The sequence below is a fragment of the Balaenoptera physalus genome, assembly GCF_965194825.1.
Source record: "Balaenoptera physalus genome assembly, chromosome: 7".
Lineage (NCBI taxonomy): Eukaryota > Metazoa > Chordata > Mammalia > Artiodactyla > Balaenopteridae > Balaenoptera > Balaenoptera physalus.
In genome coordinates this window covers 86,609,875-86,627,725 of record NC_138886.1, presented here as the reverse complement: position 1 = coordinate 86,627,725, position 17,851 = coordinate 86,609,875, and the positions used below count along the sequence as shown (strand labels likewise).

The window sequence follows — 17,851 nt, the reverse complement described above, 5'->3', positions numbered from 1 at the left end:
ACTTAACTTTCTGGCATTACAGGGTTCTATAGACTTATCTTGTATATTCCTGCCTTGGTCCTAGAATCAGCCACTTCCCCAAGGAATTCTGATTCGTTGTATTGGAAAATGTTAGAAACCAAGATCTTGATACCAGGTGAGATCTCTGCTGTTGCGGTTTCTTTGCTTCTAGGCCATCTGAGTGGACAGAACAATGAAACATATGTGCATATACAAACTCATGTTTATACACACATTTATACATATTTTTATATGCATCCATCTGTATCTATATTATTTAGTATCATTTTTAAGTCCCCTTTCGCCCACCAATTCAACCCATTTCCTACTGATATTTTAGTTGGCATCATGGTGAATTTACAGAGTATTTGAAGTTGTTTCTTTTTTGTAAGAGCTTACTGTAAAATAAGTGATAGACATATTTTTATAAGTCTATCATTTTCCTTCCCTTATGATCCTCAAGAAAGTGTAGGTTTTTCTTCATATGTTTCTATACACATTTCTTAGGTTTATCCCAAGAAATGTTTTTTTGTGTGTGTTTTTCTAAATGGGAGCTCTTCTTCTACTATAATTTTTTATTGTTCATAAAATAGAAAATTAATGATTTTTAAAGAAATTTATTTTGCAACCATCCATCTTGTTGAATTCTCCTATTGTTTGTGTTTTCTGTTCAATTGATTATCTTGGGTTTCCGATGTATCTTCTGCAACTAATGATAATTTTGCTTCTTCCTTTTAATAATTATATCTTTTATTCTTTACCTTGTCTACTTGTACTGTCTAGAACAGAGATGGTCAAACTTTTTCTATAAAGGGCCAGACAGTAAATACTGTGGACTTTATGACATATGTCCTCTGTCACAACTACTCAATTCTGCAACTGTAGCATGAAAGCAGACATAGACAATATGTAAATAAATGGTCAATACTGTGTTCCATAAAACTTATTTACAGAAACAGGCAGTTGGTCCACAGGTGGTAGTTTACTGACCACTGGTCTAGAATCCAAATTATGTTACATAATGATGGTGATGGTGGGTACCTTGTCTTGTTTTAATCTTCGCTTTAAACAGAATGGTTTTTTTTGTTTCACTATTAAGCATAATGCTGGCTTTCGATTACAAATACACACACACACATACACATAGTTTAAATAATGTTAAAGAAATATTCACCTTGTCCTATTTTCCCTAAAAGTATTTATTACGAATATTGTTGAATTTTGTTAACTGCTTTTTTTTTTTTTTTTGCACCTATTGAGCGTTGACTCTTTGTCCTCTATTAAGCTATGTTAATACATTTCTTAAGATGGAGCCATTCTTATACTTTTGGTATAAAACTCACCAGGTTTTGTTTTATCATGCTTTTGATATGTTATATACTACTGAATTATTTTTAATAGTCTATGTACGATTTTTACATTGATATCACAAATAAGAGTAGTTTGTAGTAAGTTATTATTCTAACTTGTCAGGTTATGGTATAAGTAGCTTGCTGGCTTCATAAATATAACTTGAAAACCTCACTTTGTATGGAAATATTTTTATGGTTAGGACTTGCCTGTTTATTGAAATGCTGAGCAAATTCACCTATATAACCCCCTAGGTCTGATGTTTTTCCAGGGAAAACTCTTTGATAACTTTCTCAATTTCTTCCATGGTTATTGTTTATTTGGTTGTTTAGTAATAGTTCTTCTGGTATCAATTTTTGGTGATTCATATGTTCTTAGAAAATCATTTATTTCACCCAGGTTGTCAAAACTATTTGCTGAAAAGTTTATGAAGTATTATTTACGATTCTTTTAATTTCCTCCTCATCTGTTGTTGTTTGCCATTTTTCGTTTCTAATCTTCTGTATTAGCAAGTTCTTCCTTTTCCCCTCTTAATTAAGCTAGCCAATAGTTATTTCTGTTTTATTGGTTTTGGCAAAATATCAACTTTTGGATTATTAATTCCGGCTTTCTTTTTCATGTTTTCTAATTACTTCATGTTTGCTTTGATCTCTATTTCTTCTGTGTTCTTTAGGTTGATTTCATTGTTGTTTTCTAACCTCCTGAGAAATGATGTTGGGCTATGAATTTTTCATCAAAAACAATTTTAGTGTCACCCTATAGATTGAGCTATATGGTGTTTTCATTTATGTTTTTTTCTAGATGTGCTGCAGTTTAGGTCTAATTTCTTCTTTGATGCAAAGGTTAAGAGAGAAGAGTTTTTTGGGGGGAGGTATTGTTTCTCCTTTAATATTTCTTAACTTTATTATTTTATTGCATTGGGATCAGAGATAGTCTTATTTCTATTTTTGAGGAACTGAATGACATTTTTAGTAAGCCCTCAGACATGATTAATCTCTATAAATGTTCCATGATCTATATATACATATTTTTTTATAAATGTATTTTGTATATTTATTTCTGGCTGCGTTGGGTTTTTGTTGCCGCACATGGGCTTCCTCTAGTTGCAGCGAGCGGGGGCTACTCTTTGTTGCGGTGTGCGGGCTTCTCATTGCGGTGGCTTCCCTTGCTGCAGAGCACGGGCTCTAGGCGCATGGGCTTCAGTAGTTGTGGCTCATGGGCTCTAGAGCGCAGGCTCAGTAGTTGTGGTGCATGGGCTTAGTTGCTCTGCGGCATGTGGGATCTTCCCAGACCAGTGCTCGAACCCGTGTCCCCTGCATCGTCAGGTGGATTCTTAACCACTGCGCCACCAGGGAAGCCCATGATCTCATTTTTAAAAGCAATTACACACTTTACATTTTTCTTTCTAAGAACCATGTAAAGTTGTTTCTGCATTATTGTTTTCTTAAGAGCAAGAGACCTATATTATTCATGTTTGTATCTCTAATATCTGGTACTGTGCTTGGTACACAATTGTTGTTCAGTAAGTGGTTGATGAATGAATGAATGAACGAATGATGCCTGTATTCAATGAATTTATTTTTCTGAGGATAACTGGCTCTGGAAAGTCTCTCCTCACACCAGCACAAGACTGATGGACTACTAAGCCACTCATTTCGTAGGGTCTATGATGAAATGGGTCACTGACAAAGTTAAAACAGGATTTTATATGTAGGTTGTTAAAATCCTGGTTTATATTCTGTGTTCTTAAATGTCTCCTCATCTGCTCATTTTATACTCAGTTTTTAAGGCTGAAGACCTGACTCACCCATGAAATCAGGCTGAGTTCACTGACTTTCTCCTTTCTCTACTCTTGTAACCTTCACTGACTAGACTCATTTTAGCATGTGATCTAAAGGGCCTTGCACTGTAATCCTGCAAGGATAGATTGGGTAGACATTGCTTTGATCCTTATTTTTGAGATGAGAAAACTATGGCTCAGAGAGGTTAAATACCCTGCCCATGGTAGCAGTGCTATTAAATAGTGGAGCTGAGGCCTAGAACCCAGGTCTCTCTGACACTAAAGATACTTGGTGAAAGTTTTTTTTTTTAGTTGAATTAAATTTAATTTACATACAACAGAATGAACAGATCTTAAGGGTTTTTGACAACTGAATACACACAAGTAACCACCACTGAAATCAAGAGATAGAATATTTCCATTACCCAGAAATTTCCCTCATGCCTTATTCCAGTCAATCCCCATCCTCACCCCAAAGACAGCAACTTTTCCAGCACATACATTAATTTTGCCTATTCTTGAATTTCATACAAATGGAGTCATATAGTATATATTCTTTTGTACCTGGCTTCTTTTGCTAAACACAATGTTTTTGACATCCATGTTGCTGTGTCATAAAGTAGTTTATTCCTTTTTATTGCTGGGTAGTATTTCATTATACTAATATACTACAATTCATTTATTCTCCTGTTAGTAGGCATTTGGGTTGCTTACAGTTTGACACTATTAAGAATTAGGCTGGGGCTTCCCTGGTGGCGCAGTGGTTGAGAATCTGCCTGCCAATGCAGGGGACGCGAGTTCAAGCCCTGGTCTGGGAAGATCCCACATGTCGCGGAGTGGCTGGGCCCGTGAGCCACAATTGCTGAGCTTGCGCGTCTGGAGCCTGTGCTCCGCAACAAGAGAGGCCGCGACAGTGAGAGGCCCGCGCACCGCGACGAAGAGTGGCCCCCGCTTGCCGCAACTAGAGAAAGCCCTCGCACAGAAACGAAGACCCAACACAGCCATGAATAGATAAATAAATAATAAATTTTAAAAATTAAAAAAAAAAGAATTAGGCTGCTATAAATATATTTTTTAAATAAATTTACTTATTTATTTTTGGCTGCGTTGGGTCTTCGTTGCTGCACGTGGGCTTTCTCTAGTTGTGGTGAGCGGGGGCTACGTTTCCTTGTGGTGCGTGGGCTTCTCATTGTGGTGGTTTCTCTTGTTGCGGAGCACGGGCTCTAGGTGCACAGATTTCACTAGTTGTGGCATGTGGGCTCAGTAGTTGTGGCTCATGGGCTCTAGAGTGCAGACTCAGTAGTTGTGGCACACAGGCTTAGTTGCTCCACGGCATGTGGGATCTTCCTGGACTGGGGCTCAAACCCACGTTCCCTGCATTGGCAGGCAGATTCTCAACCACTGTGCCAACAGGGAAGCCCTGTTATAAATATTTTTGTACAAGTCTTTTTGTGGATAACTTCTTTTGAATAAATTCTTCAGAGTGAGATGGCTGGGTCATATGGTGGGTGTATTTTTAACTTTATAAGAAATTACAGAAACGTTTTTCAAAGTGGCTATACCATTTTACAGTTCCACCAGCAATAGATAAGAGTTCCAGATGTTGTATATACTTGTTAACATTTGGTAAAACAAAATAATATTTTATTTTAGCCAATCTTACCCATTAGAAATTCTTGTAGACATATAAGTGGTATCTCAGAGTGCTTTGAATATTTGCATTCTCCTGATGACTGATGATTTTGTATACTTTTTCATGTGCTATTGACCATTTGTAAATCATTTTAGATTGGGTTATTTGTCTTCTTTATATATTTGAAACGTAAGCCCTTTATAATGTGAATATTTTGTCCTGGTCTATGGCTAACCTATTCATTTTCAAAAATTTATAATAAAAACTTTAAATTGTATTAATTTTATCATTTATGGTTAAAAGCTAAGGGAATTCAGCACCACCAAACCAGCTCTACAACAACTGCTAAAGGAACTCCTCTAAGTGGGAAACACAAGAGAAGAAAAGGACCTACAAAACCAAACCCAAAACAGTTAAGAAAATGGTAATAGGAACATACATATCAATAATTACCTTAAACGTGAATGGATTACATGCTCCAACCGAAAGACACAGGCTTGCTGAATGGATACAAAAACAAGACCCATCTATATGCTGTCTACAAGAGACCCACTTCAAACCTAGGGACACATACAGACTGAAAGTGAGGGGATGGAAAAAGATATTCCATGCAAATGGAAATCAAAAGAAAGCTGAGCAGCAGTACTCATATCAGATAAAATAGACTTTAAAATAAAGAATGTTATAAGAGACAAGGAAGAACACTACATAATGATCAAGGGATCAATCCAAGAAGAAGATATAACAATTATAAATATATATGCACCCAACATATGAGCGCCTCAATACATAAGGCAGCTGCTAACAGCTATAAAAGAGGAAATCGACAGTAACACAGTAATAGTGGGGGACTTTAACACCTCACCTACGCCAATGGACAGATCATCCAAACAGAAAATAAATAAGGAAACATAAGCTTTAAATGACACAATAGACCAGATCGATTTAATTGATATTTATAAGACATTCCATCCAAAAACAGCAGATTACACTTTCTTCTCAAGTGCACATGGAACATTCTCCAGGATAGATCACAACTTGGGTCACAAATCAAGCCTCAGTAAATTTAAGAAAACTGAAATCATATCAAGCATCTTTCCTGACTACAACGCTATGAGATTAGAAATCAATTACAGGGAAAAAAACACAAACACATGGAGGCTAAACAATATGTTACTAAATAACCAAGAGATCACTGAAGAAATCAAAGAGGAAATCAAAAAAATACCTAGAGACAAATGAAAATGAAAACACGACGATTCAAAACCTATGGGATGCAGCAAAAGCAGTTCTAAGAGGGAAGTTTATAGCTATACAAGGCTACCTCCAGAAACAAGAAAAATCTCAAATAAACAATCTAACCTTACACCTAAAGGAACTAGAGAAAGAAGAACAAACAAAACCCAAAGTTAGCAGAAGGAGAGATATCATAAAGATCAGAGCAGAAATAAATGAAATAGAAACAAAGAAAACAATAGCAAAGATCAATAAAACTAAAAGCTGGTTCTTTGAGAAGATAAACAAAATTGATAAACCATTAGCCAGAGTCATCAAGAAAAAGAGGGAGAGGACTCAAATCAGTAAAATTAGAAATGAAAAAGGAGAAGTTACAACAGACACCACAGAAATACAAAGCATCCTAAGAGACTACTACAAGCAGCTCTATGCCAATAAAATGGACAATCTGGAAGAAATAGACAAATTCTTAGAAAGGTATAACCTTCCAAGACTGAACCAGGAAGAAATAGAAAATATGAACAGACCAATCACAAGTAATGAAATTGAAACTGTGATTAAAAATCTTCCAACAAACAAAAGTCCAGGACCAGATGGCTTCAGAGGTGAATTCTTTCAAGCATTTAGAGAAGAGCTAACACCCATCCTTCTCAACTCTTCCAAAATATTGCAGAGGAAGGAACACTCCCAAACTCATTCTATGAGGCCACCATCACCCTGATACCAAAACTAGACAAAGGTACTACAAAAAAAGAAAATTACAGACCAGTGTCACTGATGAATACAGATGCAAAAATCCTCAACAAAACACTAGCAAACAGAATCCAACAACACATTAAAAGGATCATAAACCATGATAAAGTGGGATTTATCCCAGGGATGCAAGGATTCTTCAATATGTGCAAATCAATCAATGTGATACACCATATTAACAAATTGAAGAATAAAAACCATACGATAATCTCAATAGATGCAGAAAAAGCTTTTGACAAAATTCAACACCATTTATGATAAAAACTCTCCAGAAAGTGGGCATAGAGGGAACCTACCTCAACATAATAAAGGCCATATATGACAAACCCACAGCAAACATCATTCTCAATGGTGAAAAACTGAAAGCACTTCCTCTAAGATCAGGAAGAAGACAAGGATGTCCACTCTCACCACTATTATTTAACATAGTTTTGGAAGTGTTAGCCACGGCAATCAGAGGAGAAAAAGAAATAAAAGGAATACAAATTGGATAACAAGAAGTAAAACTGTCACTGTTTGCAGTTGACATGATACTATACATAGAGGATCCTAAAGATGCTAACAGAAAACTACTAGAGCTAATCAATGAATTTGGTAAAGTTGCAGGATACAAAATAAATGCACAGAAATTTCTTGCATTCCTATACACTAATGATGAAAAATCTGAAAGAGAAATGAAGGAAACACTCCCAGTTACCATTGCAACAAAAAGAATAAAATACCTAGGAATAAACCTACCTAGGGAGACAAAAGACCTGTATGCAGAAAACTATATGACACTGATGAAAGAAATTAAAGATGATACCAACAGATGGAGAGATATACCATCTTCTTGGATTGGAAGAATCAATATTGTGAAAATGACGCTACTACCCAAAGCAATCTACAGATTCAATGCAATCCCTATCAAATTACCAATGGCATTTTTTACAGAAGTAGAACAAAAAATTTTAAAATTTGTATGGAGACACAAAAGACCCCGAATAGCCAAAGCAGTCTTGAGGGAAAAAAACGGAGCTGGAGGAATCAGACTCCCTGACTTCAGACTATACTACAAAGCTACAGTAATCAAGACAATACGGTACTGGCACAAAAACAGAAATATAGATCAATGGAACAAGATAGAAAGCCCAGAGATAAACCCACGCACCTATGGTCAACTAATCTATGACAAAGGAGGCAAACATATACAAGGGAGAAAAGACAGCCTTTTCAATAAGTGGTGCTGGGAAAAGTGGACAACTATATGTAAAAGAATAAAATTAGAACACTCCCTAACACCATACACAAAAATAAACTCAAAATGGATTAGAGACCTAAATGTAAGACCGGACACTATAAAACTCTTAGAGGAAAACATAGGAAGAACACTCTTTGACATAAATCACAGCAAGATCTTTTTTGATCCACCTCCTAGAGTAATGGAAATAAAAACAAAAATAAACAAATGGGACCTAATGAAACTTCAAAGCTTTTGCACAGCAAAGGAAACCATAAACAAGACGAAAAAACAACCCTCAGAATGGGAGAAAATATTTGCAAACGAATCAACGGACAAAGGATTAATCTCCAAAATATATAAACAGCTCATGCAGCTCAATATTAAAAAAACAAACAACCCAATCCAAAAATGGGCAGAAGACCTAAATAAACTTTTCTCTAAAGAAGACATACAGATGTCCAAGAAGCACATGAAAAGCTGCTCAGCATCACTAATTATTAGAGAAATGCAAATCAAAACTACAATGAGGTATCACCTCACACCAGTCAGAATGGGCATCATCAGAAAATATACAAACAACAAATGCTGGAGAGGGTGTGGAGAAAAGGGAACCCTCTTGCACTGCTGGTGGTAATGTAAATTGATACAGCCACTATGGAGAACAGTATGGAGGTTCCTTAAAAAACTAAAAATAGATTTACCAAATGACCCACCAATCCCACTACTGGGCATATACCCAGAGATAACCATAATTCAAAAAGACACATGCACCTCAATGTTCATTGCAGCAGTATTTACAATAGCCAGGTCATGGAAGCGACCTAAATGCCCATCGATGAATGGATAAAGAAGATGTGGTACATATATACAGTGGAATATTACTCAGCCACAAAAAGGAACGAAATTGGGTCATTTGTAGAGACATGGATGGATGTAGAGACTGTCATACAGAGTGAAGTAAGTCAGAAAGAGAAAAACAAATATCGTATATTAACGCATATATGTGGAACCTAGAAAAATGGTACAGATGAACCGGTTTGCAGGGCAGAAATCGAGACACAGATGTAGAGAACAAACGTATGGACACCAAGGGGAGAGAGCTGCAGGGTGTTGGGGATGGTGGTGTGCTGAATTGGGTGATTGGGACTGACATGTATACACTGATGTGGATCAAACTGATGACAAATAAGATCCTGCTGTATAAAAAAATAAATAAAATAAAATAAAAAAGAAGAGTTAGAGTTCTAGTTTTCATATCTAGAGCTACAGTTCATCTCTAATTAATTTTTCCTTATGGAGTAAGGTAGAGGTTGAGGTTCACTTGTTTTCATAGTGATATATAGTTTTTTCAGCCCCATTTCCCCCCACTGATTTCCCTTGACATCTTTGTGAAAAACCAGTTGACCATGTATGTATGGATCAATTTCTAGATACCCTATTCTGCTGTAGTGATCTTTTCTACCCTGTATTCAGCTTCCATTGTTTCTGAGTAAATGCCTGCCAGTGTTTCTAATGTTGTTCCCCTGAATGTAATGTGTCTTTTTAATTTGGCTGCACTTTAGATTTTCTATTTATCTTTGATATTTAGCATTTGACATGACATTCATAGGTGTCATCTTGTTTTAAGTTTGTTATTCTGCTTGGGGTTTGCTGAGAATTTTAGATTTGTGGGTCAATTTCTCTGACAAATTTTGTAAAATTCTTGGCCATTATCTCTTCAAATATTTTGTTTCTGCATTCTTTTGCATCTCCCTCTGGGACCACAACTACTTACGTGTCAGACCATTTGATAACATTCTATAGTTCTAAGATGCTCTGTCCAGTGTTATCATGCTTTTTTCTCTTCATTTTATTTTATTTCAGATAAGTATGCTTCACTTTATTTCAGATAAATTCTAATGACTTGTCTTCAGGTTCATTGATCCTTTCTTCTCTGTGTCTAGTCTGCTCTTTATCCCATTATATAAATGTGTCATTCGATATCTTTTTTCTTTTTTTGACTTTCCATTTAGTTCTTTCTTAGCATTTCCTTTTTTCCTCCTGATATTCCCCATCTATTGTCTACCTTTTCTATTAGATCCTTTAACATATTTATCATAGTTATTTTAAAGTCCTTGTCTGCTAATTCCAACATCTGGGTTTTTGGTGGTCTGCTTCTAGTGACTAATTTTTTTCTTGATTTTGGGTCACATGTTCCTATTTCTTCACCTTTCTTTCTTTCATTTTTGTTTTTCTGCTTACTCAGCTGAGGGTAAAAAAAAGACTAAAGTAGATAATATTTACCCCAGGAAAAGGTATGCTCTTTCCTTTGTCAGGCTAAGTCAATATAACCTGTAGTCAAACAGTGGCTTGTTTTTGTTGCAGCTGTAGTTCAATCAGTTCACCACTGCCTTCAAAAAGTTCGGAGGTTTGGGTCATTAATTTGCCTCCAGAAGAGCCAATTCCAAGAAGAATCAGATACTGGAATTATCTCACAAGGTTTTTAAAGCAGCTGTCATCAAAAAATGCTTAAACAATCAATTAAAAAGTATTTTGAAATAAATAAGAAAATATAGAAAATTTGAGCAAAGAAAAAGATGTTATAAAAAAGAACCAAGTGGAAATTATAGAGCTGAAAAATACAATAATTAAAATTAAAATTCAGTGGATGGGCCTGATAAGTAGTGTAGAGATAATGGAGAATAGAATCAGTGAACTTGAAGGCAGATCAATAAACTTAACTCAGTTTTAACAACAGCAAGAAAATAGATTGGAAAAAATAAGCAGAGCTTCAGGGTTCTGTGGGAAAATAACAGAAGATCTGACATTTATATCATTACAGTCTCAGAACGAGAGGAGGAAGAATGTGGAACTGAAAAAGTATTCAAAGAAATAATGACTGAGAACTCCCCAAATTTGGCAAAAGACATAAACCTACAGTTTCAAGAAGTTGAGAAAATCCCATATAGGAAAAACCCAAAGAAATCCACACCAAGACCCAGCACTGCTAAACTTCTGAAAATCAAAGAGAAAGAAAAAGTCTTGAAAACAATCAGAAAGAAATGTCACATTATCCATAAAGGAACATCCATTCAAATGACAGTGGTTTTTTCATCTGAAAATATGGAGGCCAAAAGGAAGTGGCACAATATTTTTCAAGTATTGAAAGGGATATCAACTCTGAATGCTGTGTATAGTGAAACTCTCTTTCAGAAGTAAAGAGAATATAAAGACATTCTCAAGTGAAGGAAAATTAAGAGAATTTGTTGCTAGCAGATCTACTCTTAAAGGATGGCAAAAGGAAGCTCCTGCAACAAAAAGAAAATTATATCAGAAGAAGGTTGGGAGATTCATAAAGGAAATAAGAGCACAATGGGTAAAAATAGAAGTAAACGTAATGGACTATTTTTCACCTCACAGGTTTCTTTAATCATATTTTATGGTTGGAGCAAAAGTTATAATATCATGTGATGTGGTACTCAAAGTATGTAGATGAAATATTTAAGACAAAATATATTTTAAAAATGGGAAGGGTAAAGGGACCTAAATGTAAGGTTTCTGCGTTGCAGTTGAAGGAATAAAATGTCAACAACAGTAGGCTGTGATAAGCAACATATGTAAATGGTATCACCTAGAGAAACCACTAAGAAACCTAGAAAAAACAATCTACTTAAAAACATTATAAATAATCAAAATGGAAGGAAAAAACAGAAGAATGACAAACACAGAAGAGCAAACATAAAACAAATAAAATGTCAGATTTAAGCCCTGTCATGTCAATACTTACCTTAGCTGTAAATGGTCTAAATATGCCAATTAAAAGACAAAACCCAACTCAACTGCAAAAGCAACTGTCTACAAAAACTCACTTCAAACATAACATTGGTAGGTTGAAAGTAAAAGAGTAGAAAAAAGATATATCATGCAAACATGAATTTAAAGAGTAGGAGTGACTAGATTAATATCAAATAAAGTAGACTTCAGAGCAAAGAAAAGTACAAGAGAGAAAGAGTATTAATTATAAAAGAAGTTATAGCCATCCTAAATGTGTATGCACCAAACAACAGAGCTTAAAATTAAAAGTACATGCAGCAAAATCTGATAAAGCTGAAAGGAGAAATAGGCAAATACATAATTGCAGTTGGTTTCTTTAACACCCCACTTGCAGCAATTGATAGAACTACTAGACAGAAAATCAGCAAGGATCGAGAAGAGCTGAACAACACCATCAACCAATAAGATCTAATCTGATATTTATAGAACACTCTACCTAACAATAGCAGAATACATATTCTTTTCAAGCACCCGGGGAACATTTACCACAATGGATCCTAGGTCACAAAACAAATATTAACAAATTTAAAAGAACTGAAAATCATACATATTGGAATAAAACTAGAAAAATCTCCAAACACTTGGAAATTATACAACATCCTTCTGAATAATCCATGGTCAAAAAGAAAGTCTCAAAGGAAATTTTTTTAAAATATAAGAATGAAAATGAATATATCAAAGTTTGTGGGATACAGCTAAAACAGTGGCAGAGGTAAATTTGTAACACTGTTTATATTCAAAAAGAGGAAAGACCTCAAATCAATGATCTAAGTTCCTAACTCAAGAAACTAGAAAAAGAAGAGCAAAATAAACCCACTGCAAGGAGAAAGAAAAAGATAATAAAGATTATAAATCAATGAAACAGAAAACTGTCAAAACTCAACATTAAAAATCAAATAATCCGATTAGAAAATGGGCAAAAGACATGCACAGACATTTCACTGAAGAGGATATACATATGGCAAATAAGCACATGAAATGATACCATTAAGCATTAGAGAAATGCAAATTAAAACCATAATGCAATATCACTACATACCTATCCAATTGCCTAAAATAAAAAACAGTGATGACACTAAATGCTGGAGACAATATGGGAAAACTAGATCACATATATCGCTGGCAGGAATGTAAAATGGTAAGCCTCACTGGGAAATAGTTTGGCAGTTCCTTTTAGAACTAAAAATGGACTTACCATGTGATTCAGCAATTGTACTGCCTTACACATTTATCCAAAGAAATGAAAACTTATTTTCGGGACTTTCCTGGTGGCGCAGTGGTTAAGAATCTGCCTGCCAAAGCAGGGGACATGGGTTTGAGCCCTGATCCAGGAAGATCCCACACGCCGAGGAGCAACTAAGCCCGTGTGCTGCAACTACTGAGCCCACGTGCCACAACCACTGAAGCCTGCATGCCTAGAGCCCGTGCTCTGCAACAAAGAGAAGCCACTGCAATGAGAAGCTGGTGCACTGCAACAAAGAGTAGCCCCCGCTCGCCACAACTAGAGAAAGCCCACGTGTAGCAACGAAGACCCAACGCAGCCAAAAAATAAATAAATAACTTTATACTAAAAAAAAAAAGAGAAAACTTATTTTCACACAGAAATTTGACAGGAATGTTCACAGAAGCTTTATTTGTAATAGCCAAATAGTGGAAACTATTCAAATGTCTGTCAGTGGTGACTGGTTAAACTGTGGTACATCCATGCCATAGAATTCTACTCAGCCATAAAAATGAATAAACTATTGATACACACAACAACTTGGATGAACCTCAAGGAAATTATGCTGAGTGTAAAAAGCTAATTTCAAAATGATACATATTGTATAATACAATTTATATAACTTTTGTTAAATAATTATAGAAAAAGAAAATATATTAGTGGTTGCCAGAGGTTAAGGATGGGGGAAGGGGTAGGTACAGCTGAAAAGGGACAGTGTGAGGGAGCCTTGTGGTGATGGTATACTTAAGTATCTTTTTTTTTTTTTTTTTTTTTTTTTAAATAAATTTATTTATTTATTTATTTTTGGCTGAGTTGAGTCTTTGTTGCTGCGCGTGGGCTTTTCTCTAGTTGCAGCGAGCGGGGGCTACTCTTTGTTGCGGTGCGCGGGCTTCTCATTGCAGTGGCGTCTCTTGTTGCAGAGCACGGGCTCTCGGTGCGCGGGCTTCAGTAGTTGTGGCTCGTGGGCTCTAGAGCGCAGGCTCAGTAGTTATGGCGCACGGGCTTAGTTGCTCCGCGGCATGTGGGATCTTCCCGGAGCAGGGCTCGAACCCGTGTGCCCTGCATTGGCAGGCGGATTCTTAACCACTGTGCCACCAGGGAAGCCCTACTTAAGTATCTTGATTGTGGTGGTGGTTACATGTCATGTACCATGATACATACATGATAAAATTGCATAGAGCTATACACACACACACACACACACACACACACACACACACACACACACACACACAGAAATGGATACATGTATAGCTGGTGAAATCTGAATAAACTCTGTCGATTGTACCAATGTCAATTTCCTGGTTTTCACATCATGCCATAGTTATGCAAGATGTTAACACTCGGGAAGGCTGGGTAATGGGTACATGGGACCTCCCTGTACATTTCTTTGCAACTTCCTGGACTCTGTAACTATTTTGAAATAAACAGTAAACCCACACATACAACACGCGCATGGTCTCAATTTATTCTATGAGAGATTAACATTATATGAGCACTATGGTCAAAAATGTTTAAAGTCTCATCTTATGGAGAAGGGAGTAAAATTCTAATTGGTTGACATGTCACCTGTTATGGATAGATTTTCTTGCTCATTTGCATTTTTACTCCTTTCCTTGTCATTAAGTTAGTTATATGCTACTGTAATTAACATAATGCTCTTTCTAAGATGTACTATTAGGAAGAAGATGAAAGTTTGGTGAACAGACGTATTTTCAATAGTCAGTTAAAGCAAACAATGGCCTTATAATTAGAAAACTTAACAGTGTGATGAATCTGTTCCCAATAAAACCCACTGCTCTCTGCCTACTGAGGGAAACTTCCAGTGTTTATACTGGATTTCTCAATGGGCTTATTTCACATAAACATGCACAGCCTAGCTTCTCTCTGTACAGGCTGAAGTTCAAGAAAACAGCCCAATTTGCCTTCATTACATCAGATACATTAACAGTGCCTTGTACATAGGTCCATCTGAGTGTATTTGCCATGAGGGCAGGGAACATAGGACTGAACTATCTCACTGATTTGGTCATCCAACGTAACTTCCAGCAGAAACTCATGAAAATTCAATAGCAATAAGACTGAAATGGTGCCAGCCCTCCTGACACTGGTGGGGTCAACCTAGTGGGGACCTCTTAATATGTTTAGTACGTTAGAGTTTACATCATTTCATTTGCTCTTTATAGAACTTATGAAGTAAGTAGTATAAGCCTCATCTTACAGGCCACAGAGGTAAGGCCTGGAAAGATCAAATGACTTGACCAAGATCATAAAATGCCAGGACTTCCAACTCAATCAAGTCTAGTGCTTGTTGCTCTGTACCATGGAATTTCATCTTGCATGGATATAACTTTCATGAACTAAGCCATACCCACTCATAATAAAAAAAAAATACTAATAATTTAAGTAGTACCATGAGACAACACTTGCATGTACATTTCATCATCGATTATACATTAGTCTATATTACATAATAGATTTATATAAACAAATCCACATACAGTATATTTTGTGGGTGCTTTAAGGGACTCTAAAGATAATTGCAGCTACTGGAATTTTAGACTCATGAACTTAATTTAAAATGTTACATAAACCCTTTATAAAACTGTCTCCACTGTCTCATAATTCAACAGTGCTAAGGAAGAAAGAGGAATCCTACTGTAGGAAATCAGTCTAAACCCCTTTCCTAAGAAAATCTTGCATGATACCATCTTCTTTTTACTTTTCTTAATTCTAAAGGTAACATATTTATTATAGAAAATTTGAAAAACAAATTTCTATTTTGGATTTTTAAAATTATCACAAGTTTGCTTTCTTAAATAGGTAACGTGAACTGGTAGGATAATCTACATCAAGAAAATTAGTAAATGCTTATAGACCACATGAATATAACAGAATTTTAACCTTTTCTGTATGGCTCAGTTACACAGGTATCTTTTCTAAAGCATTAAAATTGGACTTTTACAAATTTAGTTTGTGGACATCTTCTCAGAAGTGTTTACACATTAAGCAAAGCGCATCTGGCCCTTGGCTATATTTTATTTGTGTACTTTAAAAGGTGCCAAGGAAATTCCATTGCCCACCACCTGTCAGATGCACATGACTTCTCCCTCTCCTTTGGAGTAGCTTTTTCATCAGACAATAGAAAATTTAACTAAACTGCTGTGACCCTCGTGTTCCATCCAGACCTCTCAATTTCCTCCAATGCTTTGTGGTTTTAATTTTCACTAACACTTTGGGGTTTCAAGTGTACTAACCTCAGGTTGTACTGACACTGACCCTGGCTGCTGAGCCAATAGAGTGAATGTGGACTTTACAGCGATGGGTCAGTTGTTTGTTACTGAATGGAGAATGTGTTTCAGAACTTCTGGCACTGTCCTGATTTTGCACAATGATACCCTGTTAAATAAAAGTAACTCTTTAAATATACCAGGCTTCCCTGGTGGTGCAGTGGTTAAGAATCCGCCTGCCAATGCAGGGGACACAGGTTCGATCCCTGGCCTGGGAAGATCCCACATGCCGCGGAGCAACTAAGCCCGTGAAATACAACTACTGAGCCTGTGCTCTAGAGCCCGCGAGCCACAACTACTGAATCCCGCTCGCCTAGAGCCCGTGCTCTGCAACAAGAGAAGCCACAACAATGAGAAGCCTGCCCACTGCAACGAAGAGTAGCCCCCGCTCGCTGCAACTAGAGAAAGCCTGCGCACAGCAATGAAGACCCAACACAGCCAAAAATAAAAATAAATAAATAAATTTATAATAAATAAATAAATAAATATACAACCGAATGAATTTAATATTTATGATTTTGTAAGACTTTTCATAGAAAAAGCTTTCACTAATCAGAAGAAAAATTTTTAGGCCACATATAAAATGTTCAGTTAGCAAAAATATGATCACTGCACATGTATTTTACCCACATGATATCGTAAAAGAGAGAAACAGCTAGGAAATTCTCGATGGGTTTTAGGGTTGTGACAGAGACTTTTGCTCAGCAAAATCTACATTCTCCACTTGTTCCTGGACTCCCAGTGCTAGGTTGTATTTTCCAGCTTCCTTTGCGGTTAGGTGTGGCCATGTGACTGAGTTCTAGCCAGTGGAATGTGAGTAGGAGTAATGTTAGCCAGGACCAGGCCCAGCTCATAAAAACTCCCTATGTGTACTCCTCCATGTTTTTTCCCCTTCAACCATTTGAATGTCAGCAGGTAACTAAATACAAAATATTTTTACATTTTTTAGTACAAAATCATCATCATCATCACAGCAGTTATTACTATAATATCCACCTTGTGCCAGTCCCTGATTTAAGAGCTATCCGTGCATTAACTCATTTCACCTTAACAATCCTGTGAGATAGGTACCAGAGTAATATTGTTTCCACTTTTCAGATGAGGAAACTGAAGGGCAGGGATGTTAAGCAACTTCCCCAAGATCACACAGCAAACAAGTGGCAAGGTTGGGTGAGCATGCTGCAGTCCAGGTTCCAGTGTCTGTGCTTTGTGCTAGACATTACTCTAATTCTTTACCGATTAGTAACATGTGTTTCATGTTTTGTGATAACTCTAAGTTAACCTAAATATGTGTTCAGTCAGAAAATCCCTACTAGCTAACAGAATTTCACCTTCAGCTTTCCCAGCAGTTGAGTTGGTTTGCCACACCCAATTCCTTATAAATTCATTCTTTAGCTAGTAGAACAGCTATCTTGCCTTTGGATTTCAAAGCCTCACTTAGGCATCCTTAATTGTCTTTCATTAACAATTTTACTTGCTAATACTTGGAGGGAATTTGAGACAAAGGAAGAAGTAAACAGCATTATTAAAAGGTATTTCATGGTTTCTTCCT

General features: G+C 36.4%; 1 protein-coding gene and 1 long non-coding RNA gene across 8 annotated transcripts in view; one reads left to right on the top strand and one right to left on the bottom strand.

Moving 5' to 3' along the window:
• The window catches only part of AOPEP (aminopeptidase O (putative)), a 379,363-nt gene that overhangs the window by 183,154 nt on the left and 178,358 nt on the right, over positions 1 to 17,851 (bottom strand). The gene's annotated exons all lie outside the window — the stretch shown is intronic.
• The window catches only part of LOC309664556, a 365,050-nt gene continuing 347,287 nt past the window's right edge, over positions 89 to 17,851 (top strand). Inside the window, exon 1 of the long non-coding RNA XR_014265924.1 lies at positions 89 to 2,597. This is a non-coding gene — a long non-coding RNA (uncharacterized lncRNA). The remainder of the gene's footprint in view (positions 2,598 to 17,851) is intronic.